At 39.6% G+C, this 21099-nt stretch overlaps 1 pseudogene; it reads left to right on the top strand.

The window, feature by feature from the left end:
* Positions 1-1005: 1005 nt before the first annotated feature.
* Positions 1006-6303, top strand: LOC122229350 (annotated as a pseudogene).
* Positions 6304-21099: the final 14796 nt, after the last annotated feature.

Raw genomic sequence — 21099 nt, forward strand, 5'->3', positions numbered from 1 at the left:
CAAATAAAATAAAAAAGTAAAATGCTAGACTTGTATTTATGCTATTAAAAATCATCTGTGCATTTGTTTTCTGAAATTGATTGCACTATGAAGGTACAACCAACCCTTGACCAGCTAACTTTACCTCTTCTTTTAACAATATCAATGTTTCACTATATAGCCACATGGAATTCATCTTAACAAAGTAGAATTTAACATATCAGTTCCATTTAGCATTTTCTCACAAGTATGAATAGTGACAGCACTAGTATTTCTAGAACCTTTGTAGTGAATTGCAGCCAATAGAATAGTCTCATTGTTTTGGTTTCACCAAATTCTGCAATTTACTCAGTTGTTCTCTCTGGCCCTTTGCATAAGTAGATTGAAGATATTTGTCTCCACTTAAATTCTTTTGTGAAACTTGAAATTACTTTCAGTATTAGTGGTATTTTTCTTTGAGAAATCAGCAGCTAAATAACAAAGAAAAAAATTAGCTAAACATCATCTTACAGATTTCACCCAAAAAAAGGGGGGTTATTTATTTATTACCAATCCAACTTACCCATTCTCTATCTCTTTTTTAGACAGAAGCCATAAAAGGTCAAGTGAAAGCATTGTATTAAGAAACAATGGAGCTCAGACTTAAAGCACACATGGCCAAAGGTGCTGCAAACCAGGGATTGGGAGATTAGAGGCAGTGAATAATAATTCTTCAGGTCTTGCAAGAAAAAATGGCATCCAACAAACCAAAAAGCAGACTCAACTATGGAAAACAAACTGATGATTACCAGAGGAGAGGTGGATCCCGGGGGGGGGGGGGGGGGGGGGGGGGGGGGGGGGGGGGGGGGGGGGGGGGGGAGGGGGAGGGGCAGGGGGGGAGATGGGTGAAAGAGGTGAAGGGGATTAAAGAGTACACTTACCTTGATGAGCACTGAGTAATATATGGAATTGTTGAATCACTATAGTGTACACCCAAAACAAATAAGATACTGTATGTTAACTAAATGGAAATTAAAATAATTTTTAATGGCATCCAATTAAAATATATTGCACAAAGTGGGAGAGAAAAATAATGGAAAGAGTAATAAAGTGGATAAGACAGAGCCTGAAGAATTTTGGTGGAAAAAGTACTGTATGGATGCCTAATGACTGGGAAAGTGGAGTATTTCCTGAAGCGGAAGGGATTTACTGACAATGCTGAAAATACTTGGGGACCTGAAGAAAATTTAGATTGTCCAGAGTTAATTGAAGCATTTCTTAATTCTCAAAAAGGAGATACAAAAAGAAAACCTTTATCTGACAGTGAATCTAACGACAGCAAATCAAAGAAAAGAGATGCCACTGATAATCCAAGGCTTTACCGGAGGTCTTGACCTAAACAAAAAATTAGTGCCATAGACAGCAGTGGTGAATTAATGTTTGTCATAACATGGCAATGTTGAGATGAGGCACAGCTGGCCAAAGAGGCAAATATGACGTGTCCTTGAATTGTAAATGCTTTTTATGAACCGAGACTAACTCAGCATCTATTTAAATTCCAGTTAGTTAACATACAGTATAATATTAGTTTCAGGGATAGAATTGAGTGATTCATCACTTACATACAACACCCAGTGCTCATCTCAACAAGTGCCCTCCTTAATGCCCATCACCTATTTAACCTATTCCCCCACCCACCTCCCCTCCAGTAACCATCAGTTTGTTGTCTATAGTTAAAAGTCTGCCTCATGGTTTGCTTCTCTCTTTTTTTCCCTTATGTTTATCTGCTTTGTTTCTCAAATTCCACACATGAGTGAAATCATATGGTGTTTGTCTTTCTCTGAATGGCTTATTTTGCTTAGCATAATACTCTCTAGCTCCATCCATGTCATTGCAAATGCCAAGTTTTGGTTCTTTTTGATGACTGAGAAATATTCCATTATGAATATATTATATATATATATATATATATATATATATATGTATATATATATACACACACACACACACACAAGTATATATGCACACATACACACACATATATATATATACTCGTGTGTGTGTGTATATGTATATATATATGTGTATATATATGTGTATATATATATATATATATATATATATATATATATTCCATTGTGTGGTATATATACAACATCTTTATCCATTCATCAGTCAATGGACATTTGGGTTCTTTCTTTAAATTGGCTATTGTTGATAATGCTGCCATAAACACTGGGATGCATGTGTTCCTTCCAATTACTATTTTTGTATCCTTTGGATAAATACCTAGTAATGCAATTGTTGGATTGTAGAATAGTTCTATTTTTAACTTTTTGAGAAATCTCCATACTGTTTTCCAGAGTGGCTACACCAGTTTGTATTCCCACCAACAACATAGAGCATTCCCCTTTCCCACATACTCACCAACACCTGTTGTTTCTTGAGTTATTGATATTTGACACTCTGACAGGTGTGAGGTGGTATCTCACTGTAGTTTTGATTTGTATTTCCCTGATGATGAGTAATGCGGAGCATCTTTTCATGTGTCTGTTGGCCATCTGTGTCTTCTTTGGAAAAATGTCTATTCGTGTCTTCTGCGCATATTTTAAGTGGATTATTTGTTTTTTGAGTGTCGAGTTTGATAAGTTCTTTATAGACTTTGGATAATAACCCCTTAACAGATATGTCATTTGCTAATATCTTCTCCCATTCCAAAGGTTGTCTTTTAGATTTGTTGAATGTCTGGGACACAAGAGGGGACATTTTTTAAAATATAATTTATGGTCAAATTGGCTTCCATACAACACCCAGTGCTCATTCCAACAAGTGCCCTCCTCAGTGCCCATCACCCACTTTCCCCTCTCCCCCACTCCCCCCCCCCATCAACCCTCAGTTTGTTCTCTGTATTCAAGAGTAACAGGGGAAATTATTCACTCTTCTGGGAGTGCTTCCCTGAGAGCAGCAAGCATGGAGGCCCCTCACTGAGGACAAAGTAACTGGCTGGTGCCAGTTGAATGTTTGTGTCCCATACATTTTTCAGATCACTATTTTCATGCTGTCTGCCTCTGGGTTGCTTGCCTGTCTGGAGGAGTGCAGTGCAATTTGGGTTCTATCCCAGCCAAGCCTGCTGAATTTTAAAACTCTAAATTTCAGAGACATGCTGTGGCTGGGGTCTGTGCTGATCTCCTGGGGAAGGGTCTCACTGTGCAGGGACTAATGCAGGTTTGACCGAGAAGGGCAGTGGCACCAAAATGCAGGGGTGTGGGATTTGCAGCAAAGCAGGCTAAACAGTCAGTGTCTCAGCACCCCAGCAGGTGTCTCTGGGCCCATGCTGAGGGACGGTGGGGGAAGGGGGGGGGGCACGGTGGGAGTGGCACCCTCTGGCTCTGTTGTCCCCAGAGAAGGGTCTCTACAAAAGCCACCTCTCACAGATGTACTCTAAGAAGAGTGACAGTCTCTCCCCATGTGCCTTAGGAAACCCTCAGATGGCGCCATCTGCCGTGGCATTGCTTGCCTGCCTTCTCTCCAGGAAAAGGATAGCACCCTCAGGGCTCTATCCCAGCCAAGCCCTCGGACCCCTAAAACTCCAGTCTTAGGAGCCCCACTGGTTGCAAAAACTCAAAGATCAGCCCCTCTCATTCTTTCAGACAATGGTTTTGGGGAAGCATTCTCCTTGTGTGTATCCACTCCACTCTCTCTTGTCTTTCTCTGTGACCGGGGTCCCCTCCCCTCTGCAGCACCTGCAATCTGTTTCTCCCCTAAACCACATCTTTCCATATCCTACATTCCTGTATGTAGATTCTTCTCTCCCTCTAGTTGTGCAGTTTGTTCTTTCAATCCTCAGATTTATTTCTTGGGTATGCAGAATGATTTGATATTTGCCTAGCTGTGTTTGAAAGACAAGGCAAGCCTAGAGTTAGTCCTCCTACTACACCACCATCTTATCTCTCTGTCTAGCACTGGTTACTTTGAATAAATACTGTCTGCGTTGTTTTTTTTTTATCAGAAAAGAGTATTTGAGATCATGTGTTATTTTGACCATTATATTATCACTTGAGGCCATATATTATTTCCTTTGCATTAGAGAAGAGCTTTTCTAAATGTTGGTGGAAATCCCCATAGTTATTACTCAATCAGAATTTGCATTTAACTCCTATATGCCTAAGGACCATTCTGGATTTTTTGTTATTTGGGGTTTTTTCGTGTGTATATATAACACATATATAAATGGTTTTCTTTTTCTTTTCTTTCTCTTTCTTTCTTTCTTTCTTTTTCTTTCTTTCTTTCCTTCCTTCAACATTCACCAAAACAAAACAGAATTTCATAACCATGGATAAGCCCATGTTTCTTGGATGCCATCATTTTGAGCAACCTAAGAAATAAGTCACTTCAAGTTAAATTGAAATTTTTCCTAAAGCCCTAAACTTTCAAATTAAATAGATAATTGTATAATTAATTGGATAATTTAAATATAAAGTAAATGATTTAAATTGGACAATTAGGCTCTTTCCATAATGTGGCTATTGTTGAAAGTGCTGCTATAAACATTGGGGTACAAGTGCCCCTATGCATCAGCACTCCTATATCCCTTGGGTGGTTTATATACACAATGGAATACTACATGGCATTGAGAAAGAATGAAATATGGCCTTTTGTAGCAACGTGGATGGAACTGGAGAGTGTCATGCTAAGTGAAATAAGTCATACAGAGAAAGACAGATACCATATGTGTTCAGTCTTATGTGGATCCTGAGAAACTTAACAGAAGACCATGGGGGAGGGGAAGGGAAAAAAAAAACGGTTAGAGAGGGAGAGAGCCAAAACATAAGAGACTCTTAAAAACTGAGAACAGGGGCGCCTGGGTGGCTCAGTTGGTTGAGCGTCCGACTTCAGCTCGGGTCATGATCTCACAGCTGGTGAGTTCGAGCCCCGCGTCGGGCTCTGTGCTGACAGCTCAGAGCCTGGAGCCTGCTTTCGATTCTGTGCCTCCCTCTCTGTCTCTCTGCTTCTCCCCCATTCATGCTCTCTCTCTCTCTCTCAAAAATAAATAAACATTAAAAAAAAAAAAAAGAAAAAAAAAACTGAGAACAAACTGAGGGTTGATGGGGGGTGGGAGGGAGGGGAGGGCGGGTGATGGGTATTGAGGAGGGCACCTGTTGGGACGAGCACTGGGTGTTGTATGGAAACCAATTTGACAATAAATTTCATATTTAAAAAAATAAATTGGACAATTTGAAAGCAGCCATATCAGAATCCATATCCATATTTTATTTGCAAAAGCCCTGAAAGACTAACAACAACCTCCCCACCCAAATGAGGAAACTAGAGAAGTCCTGGTGTGTTGTAATTAGGTAAGCAAAGTTAGGTAAATGGACTTTTGTATTATTTTATTATTTCATTTTATTTTATTTTTAGTTAAATGGACATTTTTGAGATTCCTCCTGGTGAACCATTACTTTACATGTTGAAATGCCTAAAAGAGATTGACTAAATGTGCCTAAATGCAACTAAATGGGACTAAAAGGTCATGATTCAAGGAATGCCTAAAACTTCATTCTTGGAAACCTAATGATAATCAGATGGTTAAAGATGTCAGCAATTTAGGACCTGCTGCAATAAATGGGTGAACAGGCTTCTGTAATCTTAATCCTTGACCTGCATGTGTTTTCTTTATCCCAACTCCTTTTTTACATGTAGGCTCAATCTTCTCAGTATTTGGGTTACTGAGTTCTGCTTCCTAGCAGAAGCTAGGAAAAAAACAATAACTTTGTAGTAATCAGAATGTTATCCAACTGCATATTACTTACTTTAGTGTACACAGTACTCAATAAACAGTTTTATTTTCAAAAAGAAAAAGAAAAAAGAAACAATGTTTTCTTCCCTACAAACTCTAGATAAATTATTAGTCCTTCTCTTTTTTCCTCACAGATAGAACTGAAGCCCAGAGATATTCATATCTATTCCCTTACTCTGAAATTACCTACGTAACTTGCTTGTGATTGAAAGCTTTCCAAAAACCATTTGGGTCTCCGTGCATCACTCTAGTGACCACATGTTAATTCTAGTAACTAGACTGCAGCCAACACACGTCACACATGTGTTTCCCCTGCCGCCAGTCTTTCACGCCCACACCTTATTACTAAAGCAATTTAAAGACCTGTATTCTGAAACGATAAAACAATTCTTTTCATGTTATTTTTCGCTTCTAGATTTCTCACTTCAGTTGAATGGGACATGCTTACACCACTAACCAGACTGATGACCCACCTTGTGCTGCCCCATCTGTGTATGTGTAGACTCTCTTGGTCCACTGAACAGCCTTTGGCTGCAGTTGTTCACTGACCTGTCTATTGCCCCTTTCAGATCAGGAGTTTCTTTAAGGCAAGAATCATCTCTCGTATGCCTCTAAGTCCCTAATCATCTGGCACAATGCCTGGCACACAGGAAATGCTCAAAAGTTAGTGTTGAATGAACACGTGACACATACAATATACTGTCCTATGAGTAAAACCATGTCTGATACACAGAGGAAATTTCATATCAACTTTGACATGCTTTTTTTTTTCTCTTTTTCTTCTCTTTTTTAAGTAGGGCCCATGCCCAACATGGGGCTTGAACTGATGACTCCAAGATTAAGAGTTGTATGCTCTGCTAACTGAGCCAGCCTGACACTCCAATATTCTCAACTATAACTGTTATGTGTCTAAATGCGGATTTAAAGTATGTATATATATTACATATATATGTAAATATATATGAAATATATGTACTAATTAGTAATATGTATAATTAGTAATATATTTGTATATAAATATAAAATAATGTATACTAATACATATAACTATATATGCGTGTGTGTGTATGTGTATATATACATACTCGGCCCTTTGCATCTGTCTTTCATTCTAGGAAATATCCTTTATTTCTCTGAGTATATCCTTCATTCTATTTCTCATTCCATGAGATTATATTTTCTCCTAAAACTCCTACTAATCAAATGTTACAACTTCTATATCTGTTCTCTCTTAACTGCATATTCATAGATTTATCCATTTATTTGATTTATTTATCTCTATCTCTTTGTGCTGTGTTCTAAGAGAAATTTCTTTAGCTTGAGTGCTCAGCTGTATCCATTGGTTCATGCACTAAATTTTTTCCCAGTACTATATTTCTATTGAGGTAATTTACATACTGTGACATGTACAAGTTTTAAGTATAGTTCAATGAGTTTTAGCAAATGTATATAGCTATCTTTCATGAAAGATCTCAATTTATTGTTACCTACAAATCCATCCTGAAAAAAATGAATAATTGAACTTCAGGAAAAAGAAAATGGAGTTCAGAGGAATAAATAGCCATATGAAGTATTACAAAAATGTATTCTTAAATCTAAAGAATCGTTTGTTAAAATATTCAAAATAATCTGACACTAAACTCCAGTTAAAATCAACGCAGGAATGAGCAAAGAGGAGGAAGCAGAAGACAAATGCATACTACATTTTTTATTGTTTTAACGGAAGGCTATATAGACACTAATTAACTCTATACATAAGAACAATACATGTAAAGGTTTGTGTTAAATTTTAAGAGTAATCCCAGTAGAGTAACAACAACAACAACAAAAAAAGTGGATAATCAGAGCATTTTGGTAGGTCCATTGTGAGAAGGTAATATCTGAACTCAAACTGAAAGGGTGAGAACATCTTACCAGGCAAAGTGGGGAAAGAATATTTCAGACAGAGGAAAAAGCATGTGCAAAGGACCAGAGGCAGCAAAGAGATTGGCATGTCTGAGGAACAGAAAAGAGACCAGTAGAGCTGGAGCTCTGAGAAGAGTGAGAAAGAAGCAGTTAGATCTGAAAGGTAGGAAAGAGGCACCATGCAAGGCCTTTAGACAATTTCAAAGGTTTGGATTTTATTCTAAGTTCTGAGGGAAGCCTTTGAAGTGTTTTAAGCAAGGGACTGATTAATGTTTTTATGAAACCATTATGGAGAACAAGTTACAGAGGAAGAAAACTGGAATTCCGGAGAGTAGGTCAGAGGCAATGGGGACTGGGCTAGGAGACGGCGACGGTGACAGAACAAAGTGGAGGAACTGGGGGAATATTTTAGAGGGAACACTGACAATCCCTGCCTGGATATCCCCGGATATGAGGGGTGACGGAGAGGAGAAAACTGAAGATGTCTCTCAGGCTTCTTGTTTTCACAGAAAAGCTGTTTTATAAGTAGGTGAATGGCTTTCATAACTGGGTGGCCCGCACTGGGCTAGGAAAGGACTCCATCTGAGAAGAGAACAGGGAGTGGGGTGGAAAACCCCTGCCCTATCTCAAACCGTGAAGAGGCAGATGCCCTATTAGATGTCCAAGTGCAGGTGTCGTGCACAGACAATACACAAACCTGGCATTGCTGAACAGTTCAGTGATCTTCAAACACAGGGGACTGGTGAGATGATCTCGGAGAGAGTGCATGGATGCAGAAGGCCCAGGGTGGACAACCACGCTTTCCAAATGCCAGCAAGTGAACAAGAAAAGGAGAGGCACAAAAGATGCTAAGGAACAGCTGCCAGAAGGAGGAAGGTAAATCTCTGTACATCAAATGATCATTTAACATGTAAGTATTTCTTTCAGCTCCAATTAATATTTAAGGATGGTGTTCCATCCAAAGAAAAAAATCCTAATATGTGCTTCAATTTTAGCTATGTGACTCAGTTCCTTCCATGACGCTGGCTCCCAACTAACGGCTGAATTTTCATTCAGTGATTGTTATCCTCCTTTTCCAAAATCTACATCTCATTATCAGGTCATCCTCAAAGCTACTGAAAGAATTACTAAATAATTCCCTTTTCTCCTCCTGGTTCCCTTTCTCCTCTTATACTCAATCTCACTAACGGAGAAAACAAATGGTGTTCCAGGAGTTGGAGTTAAAAACAACTCTTCCGGAATAGTTATAACTCTACCATTTGATAGAAAGAGAAAGGACATTGGTCTCAGGAAGATTTGAGTCTGAACCTGGCTCCATCAATTTCTAGTTCTTTCACCTTGAGCAAACCCCTGAAATTTTCTGAGCTTGCTTCTTCTTCTATAATGCAGAGAATGTTCCCACCCAACTTTTAGGATTGTTAAAAGTTTTAGAAATAATACACATAAATACTTGGCACAAAGTAGGATTCAGTGAATAGTAGCCATGTAATAACATTTTTAATTCCTCCCTGAGAAGACCTAAAAATCTTACTTTCATTGTAATTCAAGAATCCCTCTGCAGATCCATTAAAATATGTACTGGTAATATAGTACCACGGACAGGCATCAGAGCTTTGAAGAATAGAAAGAGGAATAAAATATGCTCTGCGGCTTCACAGAGCTTTGCTATCTGCCACAATGATTCTCAAATTTAGAGACATGTCACAATCATCTAAGGAAACTTGCGGGGGGGGGGGGGGGGCGGATACAGATTCCAGGCACCACACCAGCAAACTTTGATTCAGTAAATCTGAAATAAAGTCCAAGAATCCAATTCCACCAATCCTACCTATGTACAATGACTCTGATGGACACCAAAATTTAAAAGCCACTAATTGGGTAAATGAGAACCCCTAGCAGGATGTCCTCCTAGTCCATGGTCCAGCATCACAGCATGGTAGGGAAGGGAAACAGAACTTTAGGACAGTTGACCATGAAGGTACTTTTCAACACTCATTCCCCTTCATATGGATTGTAATTCTAGAATTGTATTCCATACAGCAACACAGCTCAGGGGAAAATGGAGGCATACTGCAGGGGAAGTGTGATAGGAAATAACCTACCATAAGTTCCTAAGAAAGCGCAGAATTTTCACTATGGCTCTTAAGTCATAAACTAAAAGCGATCATAGAAATTATTCTGGAACGATGTCACCAAATGGCAAAGTAGCCCCAGCCTCCACCCCTGACAAAGATGAACAATTAGACAGCTATCCACAAACATGAGCAGCCCTGAGAGAGGTCAGGAGTCCACCCAAGAAACTTCAGCAACACAATGGAACAAAAAACCTGAGAATAACCACACGAAAAGGGAAGGAAAAATTGTTTCCTTTTGCCTGCATCATTCTATCCTCCAGACTGGTTCTGATGAACACAAGAGGTAACTCCCCAACTAGAAAGAGTTCTCCCCCTCCCAGAAAAGGGAGAGCAGAGTGAGTGACGAGCTTTGCCAGCCTTTCGGGACCACTTTGGTTTTTACTCCATGCAGAGACTGACAAAGCTGAGGCACATAGAATTGGCTAGGAACAAGGATGAAGGGCAGGAGCTACCAATATCAGCCATGGGCAGAAGTGACCATGGTTCCTAGTGCCCTGCTCTGCAGAGAACACAGCTACTTTCACCCCTGAAGAAACCAATGACCGTTACAGCTATGGACACATGCAGATTTCACTGATCCTTACCTCACAGGTATTCACACTCAACAGATACCAGCCATCTGAGTCTCTTCTAGCCCCCCACCAAAGTCTGGGATCCAGGCCAGCAGCCACGGCATGGCATGGACTAGGCAGTCCTCTGCAGCTGCATGAATGCAAAATACCACTCTAGACACCCACAGCTAACCCCCACTACTGTGTGTACACTCGGGGTGAGCCCACCTAGCCATGCACTTGCACACAGCAAGTCTGGCTCCCGTCAGCCATTTCTACGGCTGGGTGCGTGCCCATGGTGAGATCTTGCAGCCATAGAAGTACAAACAGACAGCAAAGGCCCTATAGCTGCTTGTGGACCTGGACTCAGCCCTACCTCCAGTTGCTGGCCTATAGCACCGCATGCACTTACAGCAAGCCCCCCAGCAGTGCACCTGCGTGCCCCCACCCGATCTTTGTCACCAGCCTCCACTGCTCTGTGCATGCTGTTGGGAGACCCTGCAGCTGGTACACCAACAGCCAGGGCCATCGAGGCTGCCAGTGTACCCACAGCTGACCCAAGCCTTTGCTGCTGGCCCTGGCCCAGTCCTTCTCTTTATACAAGCAACTGCAACTGGCCCCCACAGTTCAGTGCGTGTGCACAACCAGCTCCGGCCCTAGCTGCTGGACCTGGAGGCACTGCTGAGGACCCCGATAGCCCTTGCAACCACTATGGAGCCCCACAACACTTGACAAGGACCACACACTTGTCAATGCTATGGACCCAAGCAGCCTAACATCAAACCCTCCTGAACCAAGAGTCCCTACACATCCCTGTACTTAGCATCCTGCAGGACTAGAACCAGGGTCACAGCACATTCCAGCATGCCCCCACCTGTGGGTGAAGGCCTTTCTTTATGGACGCCAATCCATAAAGTCTTGAAGAGGTGACTGCTTCTTCAAATAAAACAAAAGACAAAAATCACGTGATAATCTCAATAAATGCAGAAAAAGCATTTTACAAAATATAACATATTTTGATTATAAAAATATTCAAAACATTGGATATAGAAGGAATACACAGCAACATAACAAAGGCCATTTATGACAAGCCAATAAGTAGCATCATACTAATGGTACAAAGCTGAAAGCTTTTCCTCTAAGATCAGGAACAAGACAAGGGTGCCCACACTCACCACTCCTATTAAACATAGTGCTGAACAATTAGGCAAGAAAAAAGAGATAAAAGACATCCAAATCAAAAGGAAAGAATAAAATCATCTTTCATTGCAAATGATATGATCTTATATAGAGAAAATCCTAAAGACCCACCAAAAAACTGTTGGATCTACTCAACAACTTCAGTAAAATTTCAGGACACAAAGTCAACACACAGAAATTAGTTGCATTTCTATATACTAACAAACAATATGTGAAAAAGAAATTTAAAAAACAATACCATTTGCAATAGCATCACAAGCAATAAAACACTTAGGAATAAATGTAACCAAGGAGGTAAAAGATCTTTACATCAAAAACTAGAAGACTTAAATGAAAGAAATTGAGGACGACACAAACAAATGGAAAGAAATCTCATGTTCATGGATCAGAAAAATTAATATTGTTAAATGGCCAAAGATCGAAGGCTATCTATGGATTCAATGCAATGCCTATCAAATTTCCAATGGAATTTTTCACAGAAATAGAAAAGACAATTCTAAAATCTGTATGGAACCACAAAAGACCCTAAAGAGCCAAAAAAAAAAAAATCTTGAGATAGAACAAAGTTGGAGGTATCACACTTCCTGAGTTCAAACTGTATTATAAAGCTACAGTAGCAAAAACAATATGGTACTGGCATAAAAATAGACACATAGACCAATGGAACAGAATTCAGAACCGAGATAAATGCTCAATATACAATCAACTAATATTTGACAAGGTAATCAAGAATACTCAATGGGGAAAGGATAACCTTTTCAACAAATAGCGTTGGGAAGAATGGGTAACCACAGGCAGAAAAATAAAACCAGACATCTATTTTACATCACTCAAAAATGAATTTGAATGGATTAAAGACTACAATTTAAGAAATCATTAAAGGAAGGAAAATCATAAAGGAAATCATAAAATTCCTTGAAAAACAAAACTTTGGGAATAGCTCTTTGACATCTTTCTTGGCAGTTATTTTTAGGATATGACATCAAAAACACAGGCGACAAAAGCAAAGACCAAATATGACTACATCAAACTATAAAGCTTCTACACAGGAAAGGAAACCATCAACAAAATGAAAAGGTAACTTACAGAATAGAGGAAAATTTTTGCCAACCATATATATGATAAGGGACTGGTATCTAAACTACAAAAGAACTCCTACAACTCAATAGCAAGAAAACAATCATTAAAATTGGTCAGAGGAGTTGAATAGACATTTCTCTTAAAAAGACATATAAATGGCCAACATGTACATGAAAAGATGCTTAACATCACAAATCATCAGGGAAATGCAAACCAAAACCACAATGAGATATCACCTCACACCTGTTAGAATGGCCATGATGAGAAACAGAAGAGGGGCGCCTGAGTGACTCAGTTGGTTAAGCATCTGACTCTCTATTTTGGTTCAGGTCATGGACTCATGGTTCATGAGATTGCGTTCCAAGTTGGGCTCTGTGCTGACAGAGTGGAGCCTGCTTGGGATTCTCTCTCTCTCCCTCTCTCTCTCTCTCTGCCCTTCCCCAGTTGTGCATGCTCTTGCTGTTGCTTCCTCTCTCTCTCTCTCTCTCTCTCTCTCTCTCTCTCTCAAAATAAATAAACAGACTTTTAAAATAAATAAATAAAAATTTTAAAGTCAAAAACAGAATTACCACATGATCCAGTAATCTCACTTCTAGGTATATATCCAAAGGAAATAAAATTGCTATCTTCAGATATCTGCAATCCCACATTCATTGAAGAATTATTCACAATAGTCAAGATATGAAAACAACCTAAGTGTCCATCTAGGAATGGACAGAAAAAGAAAATGTTATATAAATGGAATAATATTCAGCTATGAGAAAGAGGAAAATCCTGGTCCCTTGAGGGCATTACTTTAAGTGAAATAACTCAAAGAAAAATAAACACCATATGAGCTCACTTATACGTGGAATCTGAAAACATCAAACTCATAGAAACAGAAAGCAGAATGGTGGTTGCCAAGGCCTGAGAGGGAGAAATGGGGATATATTGGTCAAAGACTACAAACTTTCAGCTATGAGATGTTCTGGAGTATGTTCTAGAGATCTAAGGTACAGTAAGGTAACTACAGTTAGCAATTCTCTATCATATACTGGAAAGGTACCGTGACATTGTAGCTTTAATATTCTCTCCATATCAACAACAACAACAACAACAAAATGGTTATTATGTAAAGTGAAGGATGTGTTAACAACATTATTATGCTGAACATTTCTTAATATACACATGTATCAAATCATCACATTGTACACCTTAAACTTACGCAATGTTTTGGGGCACCTGGGTGGCTCAGTTGGTTAAGTAGCTACTTCAGCTCCAGTCATGATCTCACCGTTCATGAGTTGGAGCCCCACATCAGGCTCTGTGCTGACAGCTCAGAGCCTGGAGCCTGCTTCAGATTCTGTCTCCCTCCCTCTCTGCCCTCCCCGCTTTGTGCTCTGTCTCTCTCTCAAAAAGTAAATAAACATTAAAAAAAAAATTAACTTATACAGTGTTTTATGTCAATTAAATCTCATTGAAGCTGGGAAAAAAAGAGAGGAATTATTCTGTCCAGTGTATCTCTCATTGTGGTCTGTGGCCCACTACAGGGACTTCCTAGAGCCAAACACTGATGCTATGTTTCCAGGAAAGTAATGCGGAATTATATATACTTTCTTTTTGAATGGCTTAATGACATACTAGTTACTATGACTTTATAAATATTTGACATTCATGAATAAAAATTATGACACTGCTAGGATGTACTGAGGTCTCCAAATTCAGTGCGAATTCCTCGAACCAGACTGCTGTGCGCCATTCAGCAGACGTGCAAAGCTCCTCCCCAGCACGTGGGCATGCATACACTTGGCACACCCGTGATTCTCAGAAACATGCTCTATTGGTGCCTCAAACAAGCTGTCCTGAGCCCACTGTGGTATGCTGCCTTTGTTATTTTAGCTAAAATACATTTAGAATTGATGTTTTACTTTTGTGAATTATTTTGTTTTCATGTATTCTTTGAATACAGGCATTCTGACTGTAACTTTGTTCCTTTTTTTAGGTTTTGATACATTTGTTTTTTTGTTTAATAACTGTAATAGTTTGCTACTGCCCCTATAACAAACCACCAGAAATTTAGTGGCTTCAAACTGCACAAGTTTATGTCTTACAGTTCTTGAGGGCAAAAGCCCACAATCATGGCCGTAGTCAATGTGCCAGAAGGGCTGGCCCTTTCTGTAGGCTCTGCAAGAAGAACCTTTCATTGATTTTTTTCCCCACGTCTAGTGGCCACCTGTATTCCCTGGTTTGTGTCCCCACCCTCCATTTCCAAAGCACACCACTCAATCTCTGTCCCATTATCACATCACCTTCTCTCCTGTGGTCAAACTTCCCTCTACCTACCTTTTATGAGGATGCTTGTGATTACATTTAGGGCCCACCCAGATAAACACCCCCCCCCCCATCCCAACACGCTTAATTTAATCACATCTGCAAAGTGCCTTAGCCATACAAAGTAACATTCACAGGTTCCAGAGATTAAGGGCAGGGGAAGGAGCATGATTCAGTCTCCCACGATAGCTATTGCTTTTTATTTTCTGCTTTCTTGCCCTTTTTTAATCTTGCCCAAATCCATAGCACATGTGACTGTGCACAGTTCCATTCATGTAACACCTGTATACTTAGTGACCTAGGCATGGTGGTAAAAGCCAGATATCAAAGTAAACCAGACATGGTGCTTACAATGTAGCAGGGAAGCTGACTTTGAACAAGATGTTACATCTTTAATAATGAGTGTTGCAGAAGATCAAGTAAAGGGTGCTGGAAGTATGATGAAGCAGCCAGTTATCCCAAGCTGTGGTGTCAGAGGAGACTTCTCTAAGATGGATATTTGAGCTGGGACGTGGAAGATGAATAGGACTAGTTCGGTGGAGGGGTTGCGGTGGGGTGGGGAAGCTCCTTCTTAATTTCTCACTGGCAAAGGGAATGAGTAAGGTAAGAAGGCTTCGGAACTCTTGTCCCACCTACCTGAATAGATGAATAAACTAAGGTCCACAAAATTAAAGTTACTTCCTAAAGGCCCATTATTCTGACTAAACTTTAAAGTCCTTTAGGAATTGGAAAGAGTGATAACAGTGTTAAACTGAGTAACTTGAGAACACTCAAACTCTGCCTCAGACCAGCTACTTCTCCCCATTCATAGTATCTTAGGAAAATACATCCACAGAGGGCAACCCATGGTCATTATTAGGCTTTGGCCTCAATACCCAGTGCAGAACTCTTTTGGACTAGGCTGGAAGGGAGCCATAAACCTAAAACCAAAGTTGGACAAACCCATATTCTCCAAATGTCTCCCCACAAGACACTTACTAATTATAAAAGAGAAAATAGTAACTTTTCAGTATAGAAACCTGCAAGGCACTACTTGAATCAAGTGATCATACTTTACATCACCAATATTTAAACATATCAATATCATATACCTCCCAACATGATGCACTACGAAAGACACATCATTTCTGTGGTTTTCTTGCCAGAAATGCATAATCTCAATCAAATCATGAGAAAATATCAAACACCAAGTGAGGGATATTGTATGAAATAACTGACCAGGAATTCTCAAAAGTATCAAGGTTGCAAAAGACACATACACACACACACACACACACACACACACGTTGTCAGACTGGAAACAAACAGACAAAACAACTAAATGCAATATGGGATCCTGGATAACATCCTGGACAAGAAAAAGAACACTAAATAAAGTCTGTATGTTAATTAATATGATTATACCTACATTAATTGCCTGATTTAGATAACGACATTATGATTATTATGATTATTACATAATGTTTTATCATTAGGAAGATCTTGGCGAAGGGTAGAGCCTGAAGTATTACTGCAACTTTTTGATGTCTCAGATTATTTGAAAATTAAAAATTATAAAAAGATATATTATAAGCAAATTAGGTCCTCAAATTTAGACTCTATAAATGTTTACAAATAACAAAGATAGGCTAAGTCAGGTTTTCTATCAGACTTTCCAACTTTGGAGCCTGCCTCATCTGATAGTTTTATGCAAACGGACTGAAAAATATACTAATCCCTGTTATCTAGACCTTATCACCTAAATATCTCCAACCAGAACCACAAACAGCCGAAACATATCCTGAATCTGCCCATGTAACCCTAAAGTGGAGATATCAGATGGGAATGGGCTGGGATGGGTGTGATGGCAAGAAGGAATCAAATGTTTCATTCAGCATTTATGCAATTTCACGTTTCCCCCACTGTTAGATTCTTTCCCAAAACTTAAAATATCATCCATCAACTTTTAGCCCCATGTCGACTTCGCAACATGAAAACAAGCTAGACCTTAGTTGCTTTGGAAACTGGCAAAGCAGTGCATGAATCTATAGCATCAAGTAGGGGACATGAGCTTTGGGACAAAGACAACTAGGATTCAGACCCTGACTCAGCTTAAATTATGTTCTATCTCTGTGACAATGAACAAATAGTCTGTCTATAAAATCCTTCTTCTGAGAATTGATGATGATAAAAAAAAAAAAAAAAAAAAAAAAACCTGGCAGAGTTGTTATACGGATCAGATAATGTGTATGAAAAGCTAACAGAGTTAATGAGTTCACAGAGAGCACTCAATAAAGGATAGCCCAGTTACATGAAAGAGTTAAGAGTTGGTGTTCTGGAGTTTAGAAAGAGGTTATTCTTCCATTTTTTCACCATTCATTTCCATCCTCGGCTATCACTTAATTCTACCTAAGGCAATAATGTTTAATCCCCAAGAAATCTGGAGTATGATGAGTTCCATGCTGGGCATATTCTCCCTGTAGGGCCTACAGGGAAGGTGTGGTTCACTTAGTCTCGCAAAAAATTTCCAGGTAACTGCCTATCTACTCAATGACCTTTTTTAAGTGTATTTATTTTTGAGAGAGAGAGAGGGAGAGCATTCACATGTGTGAGCAAGGGAGGGCAGAGAGAGAGAGAGAGAGAGAGGGAGACAGAGGATCCAAGCTGGCTCTGCACTGAAAGCCAGATGCGGGGCTCAAAACCAAGAACTGTGAGGTCATGACCTGAGCCAAAGTCAGATACTTAATCAACTGAGCCACCCAGGTGTCCCTACTCAATGACCTTTTTTAGAACAAATAGAAGAATCAGTATGGATGGAAAAAGCCGACACATTCGAAGTTTAAGAATGACTTCAGCAGATAAAGTATCCTTACACACATACTTCAATTAAGCTAATAAACTCAGATTACCAAAATAAATATGACTAAGGACAGCTATATAGAAATGCTTGTATAAACTGGGAATATTTGTGGAAGGCTACATAAGAAACCAGTTCCCATGGTTGTCCCAAAGAAAAAAGACAGACACAAAGGCCAAGAGCAGGAAGGAAATTAACTTTTCATTGGACACACTTTTATACCGTGTGATTTTTTTAAACAATATTCAGACTTGTTAAACACATTATTAAATATATAATTTAAAAGTAAGAAAAGTGGTTCCATAAACACTAATGACTCCGTTAAGCAGCTAGGCAGGTGGAGCATCAGAAGGGGATCATTGCTGAATTCCCAGCTCCTACATAAATAAATTCAGCTACTGTCTCATCTCATCCAGATAACAGACTAGACAAACCAAATATCTGGACCAATACTCAGGATACATTTCTGCAGCATCCTTTCCATCGTGTGCATGTGGCCTTACAAACGAGCTGGTTCCAACTTTTACAAACGAGCTGGTTCCAACTTTTGTGGAGGGTCTGCTGTGCAGAGACAGGTATATTTCATCCAAATGCCCATTTGTAAGTAGAAATAAGTGAAAACCCCCATGATAATGTCACTAGAGGTGAGAATAGCAGACTAAAAATAGAGGGTTGAGCACTGAAATTGGCTTCCAGGGTGGTAAAAGAGTGTTTGCCTTTGGGAGGCCATTAAGTGGGCAATGACTATCAGCTGCTCTGCCTGCAGCCTCTGCGGTCGTGGCTCTTGTGAAGGTGACTGTCAAAGTCTGGATGATATGTCACAGAGGGGCATCATGAAAGACTTTGCAAATGACAGAAATGGCAGGACCTTCCGTGGAGAACTAGTTCTGTTACATCAATGCTCTCTTTTCACCTGAGCCACAACCTTGGCGTCCCATCCTCTCCAACTTACTGACGTAAAACTACTGCAAAGGTCCCAAGGATTCTTCTCACTCTCTGATATCCATTGAGTACTTGCTACCAATCACTTCACACGGCTCTTAGTCCTATTTTAGCATTAACTCTACTCTTCCATTTTGACATCATAATCCAGTGATCACTATTTTCTATGAATTAATATTTCAGATGAGATATATCCATAAAGAAGATTCAGGGTACAAACTGACTACTTGCTCTGGGGAGCTTGGAGTGTAAGGCTTTGTCCTTAGAGGCTGCCTATAACATTAACTGCCAGCCACAACCCTGACAATAGAAACCTAAAAAATAAACTAAAAAAATAAAAACACGTTTAAGATACATAAAGTATACAGTTTTAAGTTTACAACCTGATGATTTTTTACATATGTATCCAGCTATATAACCACATTCCAGATAAAGTTTTGACTTCTGTGATCAGAGAATACACCTTGCATGATTCCATTTAAACAAAGCAGAAGAACAGGCAAAATTAATACAACACGTGTAAATCCACCCCCAGATCAAAATAGAGAACATTTCAACACCTCAGATGACTCCCGCTTGCACTCTCTCAGCCAATACCGTCTCTGCCGAAGTTAAATGCAATTCTAACACCATAGATTACTTTGCCTATTATTGAAATTCATCTAAATGGAATCCCACAGTATGGACTCTCTGTGTCGGTGATTCATCCAGATTGCTACATGCATCAGTATTTCTTTTCATGCTGAACATTCACTGAGTGAATACACTACATTTTGTTTATCCTTTTTCCTATTCACAGACATTTAGGCTGATGTAGGTATTTACAATGTTGAGTAAAACGATCATCCTTATGTATCTTTTTGTACACATGTGTACTAATTTCTCTGCTATATAGGAATGGAATTACTGGGTCATAGGGTGGGCATTTGTTTAGCTTTAGTAGATGTGACCAAATGGCATAAATTCTTTTATGAAAGTTCACAAAATTTAGAGAACTACTCACTAATGAGAAAACGCTTTTCCTCCTTCCCAGGTGCCAACAGCACACATTGGCCTTTACCTTTCTAACTCTCACCTTCTCTACTTTCCGAGTCCTCTGTATCTGCTCAAGGTGATCCAACCTTCAATCCCAGGGTTTGGCCTGGGCAGCATGAATAATCTATAGTTGTTAATTATGCACATTTCCATAAGAGAAGGCATCTCTCCTGAATGACACTTCACCATTTTCTAATTAAGAAGAAATAATCTAACACATAAGAAAAAGTCTAGGTATAGGTTCTCAGAAGCTAAGAGAAGAGGCAATTTAAAGAAAAAAGGGATATTTAGTTAAATTAAACACTTCAAAGAAGTAAAAGAGAATGTGAATTAAGAAAAAAGTCATGGGTGGGGCGCCTGGGTGGCTCAGTCGGCTAAGGGCCTGACTTCGGCTCAGGTCATGATCTCATAGTCTGTGAGTTCAAGCCCTGCACTGGGCTCTATGCTGATAGCTCAGAGCCTGGAGCCTGCTTCAGATTCTGTGTCTCCCTCTCTCTCTGCCTCTCCCCTGATCACATTCTCTCTCTCTCTCTCTCTCACTCTCTCTCACTCTCTCTCACTCTCTCAAAAATAAATAAACATGGAAAAGAAGAAGAAGAAGAAGAAGAAGAAGAAGAAGAAGAAGAAGAAGAAGAAGAAGGAGAAGAAAAAGGCCATAGGAGTGCCTGCGTGGTTCAATCGGTTAAGTGTCTCACTCTTGATTTCAGCTCAGGTCATGCTCTCACAGTTCCTGAGACTGAGTCCCACATCAGCGTGGAGCCTGCTTGGGATTCTCTCTCCCTCTCTCTGCCCATCCTCTGCTCGCATGCACACTCTCTCTCAAAAGAAATAAATAAAACTTTTAAAAAAGAAAGAAGAAAACAGTCATGGAGTAGGGAGGATGAAGAAACCTAGAATGGCAATATGTTGATGATAATTGTAGCTGGCTGATAAATACATGGAAGTTCATTATACTCATCTCATTACTTTTGTATATTTTTAATATTTTCCATAATGAAAAGTTTCGAGGCATTAAATTTAGTCATTTTAAATTTTGATAACTTTTCAAAGGATGGTTTCATTCATTGGAGTCATTGTCTAAGAAGCATGGCCCAAGGGTATGGGCCATGAGAAAGGAGCAATGTAGATTCTCTTTTAAGAAGGTTTGCCATGAAAGTCTAGATGGAGATTCTGATAGATTGGGTGAAGTAAAGGAATAAAGGAAAGACGCAGTGGGCATTTAAAAAATCTACGTAGGGGCACCTAGGTGGCTCAGTCTGGGGAGCATCCGACTTCGGCTCAAGTCACGATCTCATGATTTGTGAGTTCGAGTCCTGTGTCGGGCTCGCTGCTGTCAGCACAGAGCCCGCT

This window comes from Panthera leo, chromosome C2 (assembly GCF_018350215.1).
Source record: "Panthera leo isolate Ple1 chromosome C2, P.leo_Ple1_pat1.1, whole genome shotgun sequence".
Taxonomy (NCBI): domain Eukaryota; kingdom Metazoa; phylum Chordata; class Mammalia; order Carnivora; family Felidae; genus Panthera; species Panthera leo.